The following is a 17,206-nucleotide window of genomic DNA, read 5'->3' on the forward strand; positions in this document are numbered from 1 at the left end:
TTTTTTTTCAATGAAGAAACTGACACACTTTTTGCGAAAACAGCGGTCTAAAAAATTAGTGGTATGGGAGTTGTATCCGATTTATCCCAAAAATACTGTGTGATGCTACATACACGGTTCTTGATGGATTTTATCGAAATAGGTTTAGATCGATGTATTTTTTCGTGGATGATAGTGAAACCGGATGCGCATAAAAAGTGTATGCACTTTGTGCAAATTATAAGCGTTATACAGTTTGTTGCATACTAAACTGCAGGCGATGCTACATCTTAGCGGCCAAAGTAAATCCTGCAAATGTGTTCGAATTAAAAGAGACAAATTCGCTGTATTGGTAAACCGCATGCGCATCAAGCGAATTTGAGGATTTCGCGATTTACACGCATTTCAAAATTAACATTACACGATATAAATTTATTTCAAGATTATACTCCATTTAAAGGAACCCAAAATTTATTTGAACGATACCCATATCTTCCGCTAGATGTTAGCATGTATTCGTGAAGTGATTAGAATAAAAAATTTGATTGTTTTGCGTGAAATTTAACTAAAATAGAAGAATAACTCTGACCTATTTTTCCTACACTTTCTTCAACTAACTCACAAAATAAATTTTAATAAATATTTTCTCTTACAAACATTTTATAAATTTCCTCAATATATTTGTTTGTTTTTGCTATAATATGCAAACCACTTAACGGATTTTTATAGTTTTGGTTTCATTTGAATCTTCGCGATGTTTAGATTACGTACATATTTTTTATATATTTTTCAAATGCATAAACAGCTTGAATTTTATTAAAACAAGTTGCAAACTACCAATTGTTTTGAATTCTTTCCTATTTTCCGCGAAAATTTACAACTTTTTCACTAAAATCATGGGACCACAGTAAACATATAGTATGTAGGAAGCCATTAATTAACAATGTTTCTCGATATAATGAATAGCGTTTTTATAAGATTTTTTCTAATAATCAGAATTAAAACCGCCATAACTTTTGTGGGCAATATCCGAAATTAGTATCTCGAACAGATTTGAGAATGGGAATTTTTTCTCAAGCCATGTACCCAAAATCATTCATGTAGCGTCAAAAAAATTCTTGATCAGGGTAAAATTCTGAGTCGATGTTTGCCTGTCCGTCCATCCGTCTGTGGTAATCATTCTAGCATCCACAAAAATGGAGAAGATGCGTCTTTTGCTAGCAGGTCAAGTTCGATGATGGACTATATCGGTCCACGTTTAGGTATAATCCCCATATAACGGTACCGCCCGATTTCAGGTATTTTGACGTTTTTAGTCACATTTGCAAACGGAACTAGCCATAATTTGACACTTAGGGTTCCTAGTGATCATCAAACTTATATTCCAAAAATGGTGGGTACCTCCCGATTTTCGGTATATTGAGGATTTTAGCTAAAATTTTTAACCGAACAAGCTGTAATTTATCATTTGAAGTTCTCAGTGCTCACCAAACTTCTCCAGTAAAAATCGTCAACATAGGTCTAGGTTTTGGTATAGCCCCCATATAACGGTACCTTCCGATTTTCGGTATTTTAAGGATTTTTGCCACAATTTTTAATCGAACTAGCTGTAATTTGACATTTGGGATTCCTGGTGGCCACGAAACTTCTTCGCCGAAAAATGTCAATATAGGTCTATGTTTTGGTATAGCCCCCATATAACGGTACCTCCCGATTTTCGGTATGTTGAGGATTTTATCTACAATTTTTAACCGAACTAGCTGTAATTTGACAGTTGAGGTTCTGAGTGTTCACGAAACTTCTCTAGTAAAAATCGTCAACATAGGTCTAGATTTTGGTATAGCCCCCATATAATGGCACCTCCCGATTTTCGGTATTGTGAAGATTTTCGCTACAATTTTTAACCGGACTATCTGTAATTTGACATTTGAGGTTCTCATCTCCAGTAAAAATCGTCAACATATGTCTACGTTTTGGTATAGCTCCCATACAACGGTACCACCTGATTTTGGGTATTTTGAGTATCTAAGCTACGTTGTTTGACGGAACTACCCGTTATTTGAATTTTAGATTTTTGCCACAAATTTTGTTGGCCACGAAACTTCTCCGCCGAAAAATGTCAATATAGGTCCATGTTTTGGTATAGCCCCCATATAAAGGATACCTCCCGAATTTCGGTATTTTGAGGATTTTTGCTACAATTTTTAACCGAACTAGCTGTAATTTGACATTTGAGGTTCTGAGGGTCCAAAAATTTCTCTAGTAAAAATCGTCAACATAGGTCCAAATTTTGGTATAGCCCCCATATAACGGTACCTCCCGATTTTCGACATTTTGAGGAGTTTAGCTAAAATTTTTAACCGAACTAGCTGTAATTTGACATTTGAATTGTCAGTGGTCACGAAACTTCTTCACTAAAATCGTCAACATAGGTCAATGTTTTGGTATAGCTCCCATACAACGGTACCACCCGATTTTGGGTATTTTGAGAATCTAAGCTACATTGTTTGACGAAACTACCCGTTATTTTAATTTTGAGGTTCCCTGCAGTTATAAAAATTTTCCACCAGCAATTGTAAAGATGGGTCAATTTTTTGATATAGCCCTGCAGGTTTTACTATACACCTGGCTGAGCACATTTTTAGATTATATTAGATAATTTAGGCATTTGGGGTATCCATGGTCGAAAAATTTGTCCATCTAAAATTGTGAAAGGAAACTAATTATTTAATTTTATTTTTTCTGCCCGGCCGAACTTAACGATTTTTAAATTTTTTATTTATTGTCGTCTTATTAGGACGAAGGTAATTATTTTTGAAAGTTTTTTATTTGAATTAATCAAGCTAACATGACCTAAGGAGTTTTGTATTGAAAAAGTTAATTCTAAGGAAGTTCCACACACTCTACCAATATGCTACGATTGTTTCGCTGGTGGTTTAATTCAGCTCACCAGGCATATCGCATATAATTTTGCTTGCTTATTTTTTAACTTCTAGTGGCCTCAAAATCACTAGTTATTTTAGTGGTCATAGAATAACTAGTAATTCAGTGGGCCATGTCCCTGTAAAAATAATGGGTTAGTAGGGGGTATTGCAAGTAGTTACGACTACCAAAAATTACTATAAAAACGTATTATTTGGTAAGGATTTTTGGCTGGGAAGCTCAATAACAACTGCAGCTTACAGCGTTGTGATGGTTGCAGCGTACTGAGGAAGAATGGCACCATAAGTGAAGGTGTGGGATAAGCTTTCCTATTGCACCAGTCTGTTCAATACAGACCTATCTCGAGCCTGGCTCTAATGACCCGTACATGAAATGTATGGGGGAAGTTATTATGTGTGGCACTGCAGAGGTAGAGTTGCTGAACGGATACATCCCGCCGATAAATAGCGGTGCTCCAGGTTATTCGTCCAATATTAGCCCGCTTTTGCAAGGTCATAACCGTCTGTTCTTGGGGGACTTTAATACTCATCATGAGTTGTGGTATTCTGTCCTCAGAAACGACCACGGCGGTAAAGTGCTGCCTGAGCATATTTATAGCTCTATGTGTTGAACGATCAATAAGGACGCCGCTATGAGAATTAGCGGAAAGTGTCACAATTCGCCAACCATAACCATCTTGTCACCTGGCCTGACAAATGACGTCACCTTGCAACCCATCGTTTCTCTTGGATCAGATCATCTACACATAATTGTGTCCATCAGCAAACCGCCTGACTTCGTCACCTCTGAATGGCACACTTTTAGCAATCATGGGAAAGTTAATTAAAGAGTTCACTAATCACCGCTTCAGAGATCTGTTCAGCCCTTTTGATGTTCGGTTAGCAGAGATTACGTTCCGAGACATCATCACTGCTGCAGCCGCCCGCCATATACCAGCTGGTCGAAGTGAGACCAAATTTCCCAGCAGTGGTGACGGGATTAGCAACTGAGCGTGGTGAGCATCGTCGTGTCCACCCCAGTGACTACAGAGTCAGGGAGCTGTAACTGTAGGGTTGGTCGGTGAGCATAAGCAGAACAAGTGGTTAAATCATCTCAAGGGTTGCAACATTGTAGCCCGAATATGCGAATTGTAGGCAACGGTTAAGTCATTCTCGAACCCTGCAAAGAAGGAAGATAGGACGTCTGGCGACGTAACGCTGACTGGCCCGAAGAGTTGTGCAAGTTATTTTAACCGATAGTTTGTAGAGCACACTAGGAGTGACAGAGCGAAAAAGAGAGTACTAACTTGCACTACATATTTTCCTGCCGAAGATGAACCAACACACAGGAACGCTAAATCATCCAAAGAGGTGAGGCATGATGGAATCTCCATGGTTATGCTGAAACAGCTGGAGACTCTGGGAATAGAGTAACTCACTAAATGCCGCAACCCATTGCTAGCTACTCACATCGTTCCCAAAGTCTGGAAAATAGGAAGGTGTCGTGTACCCCGGAATTGACAGAACGAAGATAAAACTATTTACAATGGATGATGTTAAAAATACCATCTACAACACTTAATCATCCAAAGCGTTGGGCCCTGATGGAATTTTCATGATTTTGTTGAATCAGCTGGATGTGAGGGGAGTCGAGTATCTTACAAGGTGTTTCCGCTACTAAAGCCAGGCAAGGATGCCAGCAAAGGTCAACCGTATAGACCTATTTCGCTTCTGTCGGCCGTTGCCAAGACCCTTGAGGATTTAGTCCTCTCCAGCGTCAGCAATAGTTATCTAGTTGCCGATCATCAGCATCGGTTCCGTAAACCTCTCCTATAATCCTCCACTCCAGACGTCATTGAGATCGTAGGAGCTTTCCCTGATGTCATTTGTGAAAGGCTGAACTGATGATCTGACTGATCTTACCACCCTGTTCCACGCAAGGAATACGAACATAACCGCCACTAAATCTGGGGCCACTCTGTTCACCACATGTACGTGGGAGAGGTGAGAAGAGAGTGGAATGTCATGATCGATTGTAGCTGAATTCCGACCACAAATAAACCCAAAATTCTAGGGGTCACATTCTATCTGCGAAGAGTTGAGATGTTGTTGACCACATATAACGCAATAGATCGATCGAAGCAGGTTTAAATAGCATTCACGCAGCTGATGAGCGTTGCCCACGACAAACCAGAGTAGTTTTAGTTCAACTACGCTCAGGATGGTGAAGCCGTTTGAATTCTTATAGGGCAAGGATCGATAACATCGTGCAAAACATCTACCCAGCATGGGGCACAGGCCCGTACGACACATTAAACATTTTCCACTGTCCTGCCAAACCTTCCACATTTCTAGAACTGGAGATAGACTTCGAGTCATGTTAAGCAGAAAAACGAACATACAAACATATCAAAAACTGTTACAACAACAACGATACAAAGGATGCCAATTTTGGGCAGTATAACTTTCAACTAAGACCAATGGTAATTGGGGAACCACTTTATTGGAAATGATAACGATAGTATTTTTTTCTGAAAAATTTTCTGAAGTAAAAGGGGAAGCCTATCGGGTACATTGTTAAACAATAGACGGCGGAATTTTATGCAACCCCTATTTTTGGTCCGATTCATGTCAAATTTAGGCTTTTGGGAAAATTTGTGCATTTTAGTGTGTTAGTGTGTAAAATTTTTCCGTTTAAAATTCTCTTCAGACAAGTCAATGAAATAGATAAATGTATAAGACTAAATATCAACTTTCAGTCATTTCGATAGGGTATTGAGGCCACAACTTTTAAAATACCGAAAATCGGGAGGTACCGTTCTATGGGGGCTACATGAAGACGTGGATCTATGCGGATACATTTTAGGTTTAAAGTCTCATACCCCCAACGAAGACTTAATACCGAATTTCAGCCATTTCGGTGGGATATTCGGGCCACAAATCCTTGCTTATATTTTTGCACATGGTTTTGTATATGCTTATTTTATGCAAATATGTCAAAAAAGCAAAAGATGGAAAAATTCTGGGCCTAATTCTTTTTATTTTGTGATAAAACGAGTTTCTTTCTAATCAGATTTTCTCTACGACCATCCTTACCATATAATTCTAGGCAATGGACGGTATCTCCAATATAATACGACATCAATTTGTTTACACTTTTACACAGCTATACACACAGCTCAGGGTGCGAATATGAACATACATTCAGGGTTTTCTCATCACCGAGTAATGTTATTTTCTGTGCTGATCATGCATTGCTATTGTCCCAGGACCTCTTTATTAAAGCTAGTTTTTGGACTTCAATTGGGCGCCATAACAGTTTCTGACAAAATATTGTGTAATGTTATTGTCGCGCTCTAGGCAGGTAATGTGTTCACAAGTATATATCTTTATTCCGTAGAATCTGATTAAGCTGTTTAAGCTCTATGTAGCCGAATAATTTTCAGAAATTTTATAAACTCTACAGAATTCCCCACGTCTTGTCTCTTTGATATAAGTTTATGCCCAGCTTTAAAACAAAATTTCTTTCCTTTAATATTTAACACACATCGTATTAAGAAAATCCCCAAAATTTATTTTATTATACCACAAATGTCCGACAAACATAACCACTTCGCCCATTTACAACAATTGACCACAATGCTACAGGAAGTTAAATCAATATCCACATATTAATTTGTACACTTATGGAAGCTATCTTCTTCTTTACACACACACACACACACTCGCACACACCCCAACACATGTCTCTATTTATGTTTCCCCATAATATAATATTTCCTCTCTCAAGTGGCTTTCAATTGGTATAACATTCTTGCATTCATATGCCCGTTTGCATTGTCTGCAAAATTCTCCATTGTCCAAGGAAAGGTATTTATCTATTCAGGTTGTGTAACTTACTCCAGTTCGGGAAGCAAGAGAGAGAAAGAGAGATGAAGAGAAAGCCAGATCTGTACACAGGAATATACACAAGGCAAATCAATTCGCATTGTTATCCCATAATTGGATATTATTGAATTTATTTGCATTTGAGGTAGACAGATAGATGTCTTGGTCTTGGGTCCATATATCAGATACAGATACGTACTTATGTGTCTACTGAACAATGGAAACCATAATTGTAGTGTGTCTGTGTACGTGTGTATAGTTTTAAGAAATTTATTGTTGGCTAAAATTGTGGTATGTTAACAAGGGATTATGAGTGTCTATATATCGAATAGATAAGGCAAATGATATATTTAATACTTGCAATATAATTGTATAGGATGCTATTAAATATGTGGTATATGGTTTGGTTTTCCTTAGAAGAACACACGCTCAGATGTATAATAGATATCTTGCAAAATAAGCTCAAGTAGTTTTAGTATGATTTGAAGATATCCATGAAATTGTCATAAGCAGGCATTAGAGATAGAAGAGTAGCAGTGGCAAAATTGTCACTTCCACTGGTGAAGTCACCACGTTAAAAATATCATAGACAGTCTGGTGAGACCATCAGGTCTATTTCATCCGACTATTTGGCTTTCTTCTACCTATTAACCCCGCAATCGTAAACTTACCACTCATGTAGCGTATGTGCATTAGATTGACCCTAAAAGCAAAATAAAAACCAATAACCTTATATATAATATTTTATGGCGATCGGTTAAATTTAGCCCGTGCCAACCTAGCGATCTTTTTTTTTCATAAAAATTTGCATGGGGCTAAAGGTGCCCCAATGGCAGTAATTATGGCAGTAATTATGGTCCAATCGAAAAAACTTTACCAGTTCATTGTTTTGGCTACAAAAATGTATGACGATCGGTAAACGATAACCCAGGCCGATCTTTATTTCCATAGTACATTGTATGGGGGCCAAAGGCGAACTTTCAGAAAATCGATGTACAGTTGACAACTATTTTCTAACCAATGAAAAAAAAAAAACGAATCCTACAAAAATTTATGAAAATCTGCTCGGATTTTAATATTAGGTATATTATAGAGCCCAAACTGCTACATACATGCCCGTAAATACTCAAAATCAGAATAAATTTCCCAGCAGATGCGACGGGACTAGCAAATGAGCATGATGAGTTTCGTCGTAAAAACCCTGAAGAACCAAAAGTTGGTGAATTTACACTTGAAGTCATATGTATACATACATATGCACCCATATACATCCCTGAAAGGACAAGGGCGACTTCTCGCATGTAAACGAGTGTACACCGTTTTTTATTGGCTCAATGATATGTAGACAGCGGAATCCTATGCAAATGCATATATAGTTAGGATGGTCGTAGAGAAAATCTGATCAGACAGAAACTCGTATTATCACAAAATAAAACGAACTAGGTTCAGAAATTTTTGCATATTTTAACATATTTGCAAAAAAAGGAGCATATGCAAAACCATATTCAAGGACATGTGGCCTAAGTATTCCACCGAAATGTCTGAAATTTGGGATTAAATCTTCCTTGAGGATATAAAAAAATCCATCCGAAATTTGTCGGTATGGGTCTACGTCTTCTTATAGCCCCCATACAACGGTACCTCCCGATTTCCGGTATTTTGATGGTTGTGGCCTCAATATCCCTCCGAAATGGCTGAAATTTTGGTATTAAGTCTTCCTTGAGGGTATAAAACAATCCATCTGAAATTTGTCGGTATATGTCTACGTCTTCATATAGCCCACATAGAACGGTACCTCCCTATATCCGGTATTTTGAAGGTTGTGGCTGTGGTTTAAATTTTATCTATTTTATTGACTTGTCTGAAGAGAATTTTAAACAGAAAAATTTTACACACAAACATTTTTGTACCTTTATTTTGCATAATTTTTTGATTGCAATTTAATCAGAAACCGAAAATATGTCCAGTCCTAAAATTTGACATGAATCGGACCAAAACTAGGGGTTGCATAAAATTCAGCTGTCTAATGATATGGGACCTATCTTTTGTCGCCGAGTCCGAACAGCATGTGTAACAACACCACTTATAGAGAAGTTTTACATGGCTGGAGTACTCACGAAATATTACCTGCATTACTTTGAGGGATATTTTGCCACCGTTGGAGAGTGTAGCGTTTTCTGCACGGACTGAGAATCGAATCCAAAATGGAAGGCGGACGTGCTTACCATTGCACCACGGTGGCATAAAGGCCTTGCGTTCGAGAAATTTTTGTGGTTATTGAACTATCGAAGGTTTTCGATACCGGCTACCATTCCAAGCTGCGAAACGTTGGATAATCAACTATATGCGTAGTTGTTAGTTGTTTGGGGAATTTATTGAAACTGTTCATTCCACAAGGCGGGGTGATATTTCCGGAACTGTCTAACCTCTTCCTTTCTGTAATTCTACACCCTTCAGACGGTATAGAGAACAAGCATTATTCTGCACAATGTTGGCACAATCTTATAGTTGATGACATACATACATGCATACATACATACATACATACATACATATATACATACATACATACATACATACATACATACATACATACATACATACATAATATGTAAATATCTGGCTTACAACAGTACTTCCATCTGAGGAATATAAAAAATATCCGCCGCTAATCGAACCCCGACAAAAAGTGCAAGACGAACGCGCTTAATATTGCACCACGATGGCACAACAGCATTACATGCCTAAAGGCCTCGTGGTTGAACATCAAACTGCATTTTATTTTCCAAATTTTTTGTTTGAGGTACCCGAAGAAAGGGACCGATATAATCCATATTCCACCCTGATACATGACTGGATGTAATAATACAATGTGCAAAGTTTGAACTGACGAAAAGGGGGCGCAAGGACATCCTGCTGAAATAAATGTCAAAGCGATCCGATAGGATATTTGAACCCGATCTATACCTGGAAGTAGTATTACCATATGCAAAGCTATGAACAATTCGGTTACTCCCTTCGAGAGTTATCGTCAACACAATTTTACGGAAAATTTTCGAACTTTTGTGGGGGAGGTACCCGAAGGAGTGGACCTATATGGCCCATCTTCGAACTTAAACTATGTTTGGACAAAATATACCCAAATTTTGGTTCAAATCGGTTGATCCGTTCGAGAGTTATCGTGCGCACCAGCCAGACAGACAGATATGCAGACGAACGGACATGGCTAAATCGAGCACGATAACTCTCGAAAAAAGCACCCGATCGGGTCAAATTCGTAATATTTTGTCCAAACTTAGTTGAAGTTCGATGTTGGGCCATATCTTTCTTCTCCTTAGAGTACCTTCCCCCAATAAGTTCACAATTTTCCGCTTAAATGGTGCGCACGATAACTATCGAAGGGAGAAACCTAATTGGTCATAACTTCGCCTATGGTAATAATACTTCCAGGCATATATCGGTTTTGAATATATACTATATCGATCCACTCCTACGGCTACCACTCACACAAATAAGAGGAAGTTTAATAATTCCTCTCGGATCGTTCTGAATTTTTTTCAGTAGGTTGTCCTTGCGGCCCCGCTTTACGACGCTTAGTGGTTCAGGAATCGATTTCCATGGCCGAAACGCCTATAATGAAATATCTCTGTCCGTTCAGAAGTTACAGAGTTTTTACCAGGAAAAAACGATTCTGAACCACTGCGCGGCTGTTCAATTTTTTTCTGAAACCCTGACAGTAGCAACTTATATGGGAAATTCGCAAGATAACTATCGCAGGGAGTATCTGATTGGTCCAAACTTTGCACATCGTATTATTCAATCTACTCATGTATCAGGCTGGAATATGGACTATGTCGGACCCGTCCTTTGGGTTACTCCCTAAGAAAAAGTGAAGTTTAAGATCTCCTCTAGCATCGTTTTGATTCTTTTTTCAGTAGGTTATCCTAGCGACCTCATTTACAATGGTACAATTTTTTCTGGGCCTGAGATAATGGCCCAAAAGCTCCAAAACCCTGCCGGCACATACTAAAATGGCTATTGTGCAAGATAGCTGTAAAAATAATTTAATATTTTGAGTCCTTTATGAAGAAGTTTGGTTACTAAAAATGTTTGATATATGTCAATGATTTGGTATAGCTCCACATTACGGTACCTGCAGATTTTAAAGCAATCTCGTGATACAAAATCAATATATTTCATATACGGCATTATTATTGTGTTTGGATTGGTTTTGTTGTTGTTGTTTTTTGTCAGTGGCTAAGGGTATATCTACGTCAGCACAGCTGACTGATACTTTTTTACGTGTTTTTAGCGTTTTTGTTTTTTTGTTCAGGAATGATGGACTTGCCCACGAAAAAATTATATCGTTTTAAAGGAGTACCTCCGATGAAATGTTCAAAATAATCCTCGATCAGCACTTATACTGCACTTAAGCAAGAATGTTTAACCAACCTTAGCTGTTGTCCGATATAGACCCTGTTTAAACTTGATAGACGTTTAGAAGAAATTTCACTATGTCTTAAGTTCTCGTGCTCGTCAGCCATCCACGTCGTAATAGCTGCAGAGCAAACTTAAAAAATCAAAACGAACCAATACATGCATTTAAAAGGTACCCGAATGAGTGCACCGATTTAGTACATATCCGAACATGGTATATGGGTGAAAGAAATATTACGATGGGCTAAGTTTAAACGATGTCGGTGACTCCCTTTTAGAGTTATTACGGGCCATTTTAGCAAAAAGTTTTATACTTTTGTAGTTGAGGTACACGAGAGAGTGGACAGATATGTCAAGTGTGGACCGCATCTGTTTTTCGGTCAGGAAGTTAGGTGTACACCAGCCACCAAGACATACAGACGGAATAGCGGAGTAAAATTTACTCCAAATAGTCGGAAACGAGTTCAAAACCATTATTCAGATGAGGTACATTATTGACCATATTAGTGTATATCGTCACCATAAATGCCAGAAGTCGTATCTCCAAAAAAATTAAAATTTGTTTTTTGATTGAATCTAATACATAAGATTAAAACACATGCTCTTGCAAAATTTAAAGGTTCTACGTTAAAAAATAATGACCCTATTCAAGAAAAGGCATTTCGGAAAATGTAGTAACATTGCAGATTTTGTTGTAATGACGGATCGCAAAACTAAGCGTTTCCGAGGTTTTGGTTTCATTACTTACTCCCAATCGTATATTATTGATAATATCCCATATACTCGCCTTCATAAGATTAATATATATGTATATCCCGAAACATTTCTAAAATTGTCGTTTTCCATTTCAAAAAATAAAAAAAAATTTGATGCTACATCAATGATTTTTGGTACATAGGTTAAGAAAAAAATCGTCAATCCAAATCTGCTTTTGTAACGAACTTTGATCGTTGCGCGCAAAAAATATAGGCTTTTTACCCTCAGCAAAATGTGCCTCATCGAAATAATGGTTTTAGACCCCAAGTATGTTTGGACGAAATCCGTTGCAGACAATTTGGAGTTGATTTAGACATGTCCGTATGTCTGTCTGTCTGGCTGGCTGGAGCGCACGATAACTCTCGAACGGATTAACCGATTCGGTCCAAAATTTGGATTTCGTTATATTTTGTCCAAACTTAGTTTAAGTTCGAAGATGGGTTATATGGCTCCACTCCTTCGGGTACTCCCCCTCCCCCCACATATGTTCAAAAATGTTCGGAAAATTTGTGCGCACAATAACTCTTGAAGGGAATAACCGATTTGGTCCATACTTTGCACACCGTGAAATTTCTACCAGACTAAGATGAGATTCCAATGTGGACTCAATCGGTCCACTCCTTCGGGTATCTCCCACACAAAAGTTCGGAAAAGTTTAGCAGGTCCTAACTCTCGATTCGCTTTGATTTTTGTTGTAACAACTTGTATTCACCGCCCCTCATACGACGGTACAAGTATCATCTGGCGCAAGTCCATACTTCCTGAGCAAACAGCCTGAAAGGTGCAAAAAAACCCTATGACACCGTGTGTAGTGGTTGTAACCATTGCTCGGATCTGCCGATTCAGTCCAAAATTTGGCCTTCTTAATATTTTGTCCAAACTTAGTATAAGTTTGAAGATAAGCCATATCGATCCACTCCTTCAGGTACCTGCCCCACAAAAGTTCAAAAATATTCGGAAAAATTGTGCGCACGATAACTCTTGAAGGGAGTGACCGATTTGGTCCATACTTTACACATTCTAATATATCTAACATATGTATATCAGGTTTGAATATGGACTATATTTGTCCACTCCTTCGGGTACGTCCCACACAAAATTTTGGATAGGTTCACTTTAAGACCTGCTCTCGAAACACTCTGATTTCTGTAGAAGCAACTTCCATTAGCTGCCTCAATTACGACGGTAAATGCTTTTTCAGGGGCAAGTCCATACTTCTTGAGAAAACCGCCCAAAAGGTGTCCAAAGTTAGTTTCAGTTCGAAGATTGGCGACAACTTCCTGTACTACCCTCCAATTTTTAAAACATTTTACTAAAATGGTATGCACGATATCCCTTGAACGGAGAAGCCAAATTGGTCCAAACGTTGGATCTCCTAATATTTTGTCAAAATTTAGTTAAACTTCTAAAATGGACGATATCGATCTTCTTTTTATGGGACCTCCCCAAAAAAAGGTCAACAATTGTGTCGATCTGTCCGTAGATGAAAGTTTCAATTCTTTTTCTCTGTCGGCAAAGCCGACTGATACTTTTTATACCCTACACCACTATGTGGAAAGGGTATTATAAGTTTGTTTTGGTAAAAATTCATGTAACACCGCGAAATATTCGTCGGAGACTCCCAATGTGGTATAACAATCTTCATATCTCGACGAGATAAAGCGATTTTGAGATGTGTGTCCGTCCGTCTGTCCATTATAAATTGTAATCAAACTCCAGGCCGCAATTATGGACCGATCATCACGAAATTTTTTTATGGAGGTAGGGTTTAGACCAGAATAGATCCCTATTTTTATTGGTGATGATCGTGAAGTATTTAGTGGGTGAAATGGACCAAAAACATAATATTTATCCAATTTTGTTGCGGTTCTGTAAGTCGCAATTATAGTCCGATCAACGCGGAATTTTAAATAAGGTAAGGGTATATTCCGAAGAAAAAGCTTGCAATTTGAGATGATGATCAGCTAATATTTAGAGGGCTAAATGGACCACAACTTTTGTGTGAAAATTATTAATATACAGCTTATATCTTTATTCTTGGATAACATATTCTGGGTAAGTAAGCTATACTTGGAAAATAACCTTTTGACCTTTCTATTGATGCCAATTGTGTTCATGGTGTACATGATCAGATAACAGAGTTACAGCCTCCCAGCAAAATAAATTGGAAGTAGTGCAATGTGGACTAGTTCTGTCACGGCATGTTTTGATGCAGTTCAAACGGAGTCGTGAAAAAGGCACTTCAGTCCTCACATTTTAACTGCATTTGGATGCAATCCAAAGAATCACATCCACTTGTCACATTTTAACAACATCCGGATGCAGTTCAGCGAAGTCGTGAAAAAGGCACTCCAATTCCTCACAATTTAACAGCATCCGGATGCAGTCCAAACGAAGTCGTGAAATAGGCACTCCGTTCGCTACATTTTATTAGCAGTTGTTAGAGATCCCTACATGTACATAAATCAGTTTGTACATCTCTACAGGAAGCGGTATACATTTTACAAAAAGAGATAAGCGTGTTAACATTTCCAAACATTTGTTAATACAAACTAAATAATATTTAATTCGTGAACATTTTTCCGGTAACTCACGAAAAGAAAATTTCCGAATGGAGTGCTGTTGGAGTACATGTCGAAAACTTAACTGGTGATGGGAAGACAACCCATTTAGCAGATGAAACAAAAACAGTTCAGCTTGGATTAAATGGAGAGCGGAGGAAACACGCATATTTGCGATTGAATTTAATGGAGAATTTTCATAATTTGTGTTAATGTAATAAAGATCTTAATATTTTTGTTTTACACAAATAATAAATGCATTTTATTTGTTCTGGGATATTTTGTAATGGATTGCACAATTTCCGCAGAATGTCTGTATAAAAACACGTGCTTTGGACCGCCTCCTATTCTACCCCAAAGGGTTAGTTAAAATGCAATGCCAAAGAGTCAGTTAAAATGCAGTGCCAGAGGGTCAGTTAAAATGCAGTGCCAAAGGGTCAGTTAAAATGCAGTGCAATGGAGTGCCTCTTTCAGTAGTCACGCTCTTGTAAAAATCATGAGTGAAAATGCATAATTTGATGCACTTCCAGATCACTTGTACATATCATTTAACTGCCTCTTTGGAGGCAAACTTTTTGCTGTGTTTTTATGCATAGTTAAAAGCTTACATAAATGTATATATTTATTTGGTTTTAAATTTATTCACACCCCATATTGTTTTCTTACCCCTTGGATTAGTTTTAACTATTCATACAAATTGTCATGAATTTATGCAGTAACAAAATAGAATATTTGATTAAATAATTCAGGATATTTCACAAGAATTTTCTATTCACATGTGACCATATGAATAAATTTCAAAATATTTTAGAGATGACAGGGAAAGGCGGTTTGGAGCAAAAGATGACAGGAGAAGGGGGTTTGGAGCACGATAAATTGGATAAGGCATCAATATCGAAAGCAAACAGTTAAACGCATGGGATAATGGTAGCAAATCTTTAATTGTAATAGGACATCACGTTTTTGCTATAATACAGAGATTCAAAGACTATATATGGGAGTAAAACTTTGCCTCAAGTGAAAAGTTATTCACAACTGAAAGTTTTGATAAGATAGTTTTGATATTATAATATGTAACTATTTTCTAGCATATTTATTGATCAAAAACAATATGTCTTCTAAGAAACTAAAATTATTATGGCAAATTTATAATTTATCTTCCACACCTTGACCTCTAAATACTAGATCTGGAAAACGAAGGCATGGTGTTTGCAGGTATCTTTGAAGTCAATTTGGAATTTATTAATATAGTATTTATTTGTATAAATTAATTCCTCATTAAATGTCCATCTGAACAAACCACTTTAAAATTCAGCAAACAAGTTTAATTATTGTTTTCTCGCCTGCGGCGTATAAACTATATTAATGTTATATATAGCCTTGAACGACGTCCGAACACAGCCATTTACAAACTATCAAAAGTTAATAAATTTATAATGAATTATGTCGTGACTTTTTCACCAAAGCAGTTTTGACATTAATAAACACCCCAAAGTGGAGGAGGGCGACTAAAAGTGGCGGCAAGTACCATAATAACGAGCAGAATGTTGTCAAAGCGACAATGGCGTTGGAGAAGAAATAAGCCAAAAATTATTACAATATTTTTGTGTAAAGAAGACACAGCAAAAATAGTGGCGGACAAGGAAAGTGGTAAAAGAAAAAAAGTATTAAAAGTTTCACGACATCAAAAGCCATGGTTAAAGAAACAGAAACAGATGCAATGGATGTAGAGGCAGAGACGGGACGGACATAAATGGGGCCAGGCTTATATATGTAATTTGGGAAGAGCTATCCTTATCACAACAAGGCAAAGATTGAGGATATTTTAATAAAAAAAGAAAGATATCCCGTCGCAGCCAAAATTTATTTTGCGTTATTTAAACCTCTGAGAATTCCTGTCAGAGTATATCCACTTCTGAATAAGTGGTGTAATACGCTCTACAGACGCTGGGCTTTTAAGAGAGTCTGTGAGGTAAAGACCAAGCTAGACATATTGGCATGCTAGAAGTTCTTCCTGTGCCTTCTAGATTATTCGTCGCAACAATTTATGCTCGTGCCGTTTGCTCAGTAATTGCAGAAACAAAACATGTATCCCAAACAATTAAATTTCTAGCATTTCAAAAATTCCCTTACCCCAAAATTCCATTAAATAGAAGACAAATTGAAATCAAAATATTTTATTTCCATAATTATATTCACACAGTGCGTAAATAAAACCCCAATGCCAACCGTAATTTGATAAACTTAAATGGAATTTTCCCCCCAGATACAAATGTCAACAGTACGAATTATGAGCACTGAAACTGTCAAAGTTCCTTCTTTAATATATTTACCTCCACCCTTAATCTTATCATTCACTCATTTCTTAACAAAATGATTTCTTTCTTTTCTTTACCCACAAAAACAAAAAGCTTATTAAGTTCATCATAAGTCTTAATAATAATGAAAATGATAGTGTTAATAATACCACACCACTCACCCGACAGCTATCATAGCTGATGAATGGAAAAGTTCAAAAGTGATTGTTGGTGGGAAGGGTGTGCTTGGGCGCGGGACAGATGCTATTTGTCAACCTTACACCATACCACAAACAACTTTCTCGCAGGAAACTAACTAAAACTGTCAAAGCAACAATTAATCATTGTTCTTCGTGGGTCATTATGA

The sequence above is a fragment of the Musca autumnalis genome, unplaced genomic scaffold (genome assembly GCF_047663935.1).
Source record: "Musca autumnalis isolate F117 unplaced genomic scaffold, ASM4766393v1 scaffold_2, whole genome shotgun sequence".
In the NCBI taxonomy this organism is placed as follows: Eukaryota; Metazoa; Arthropoda; class Insecta; order Diptera; family Muscidae; genus Musca; species Musca autumnalis.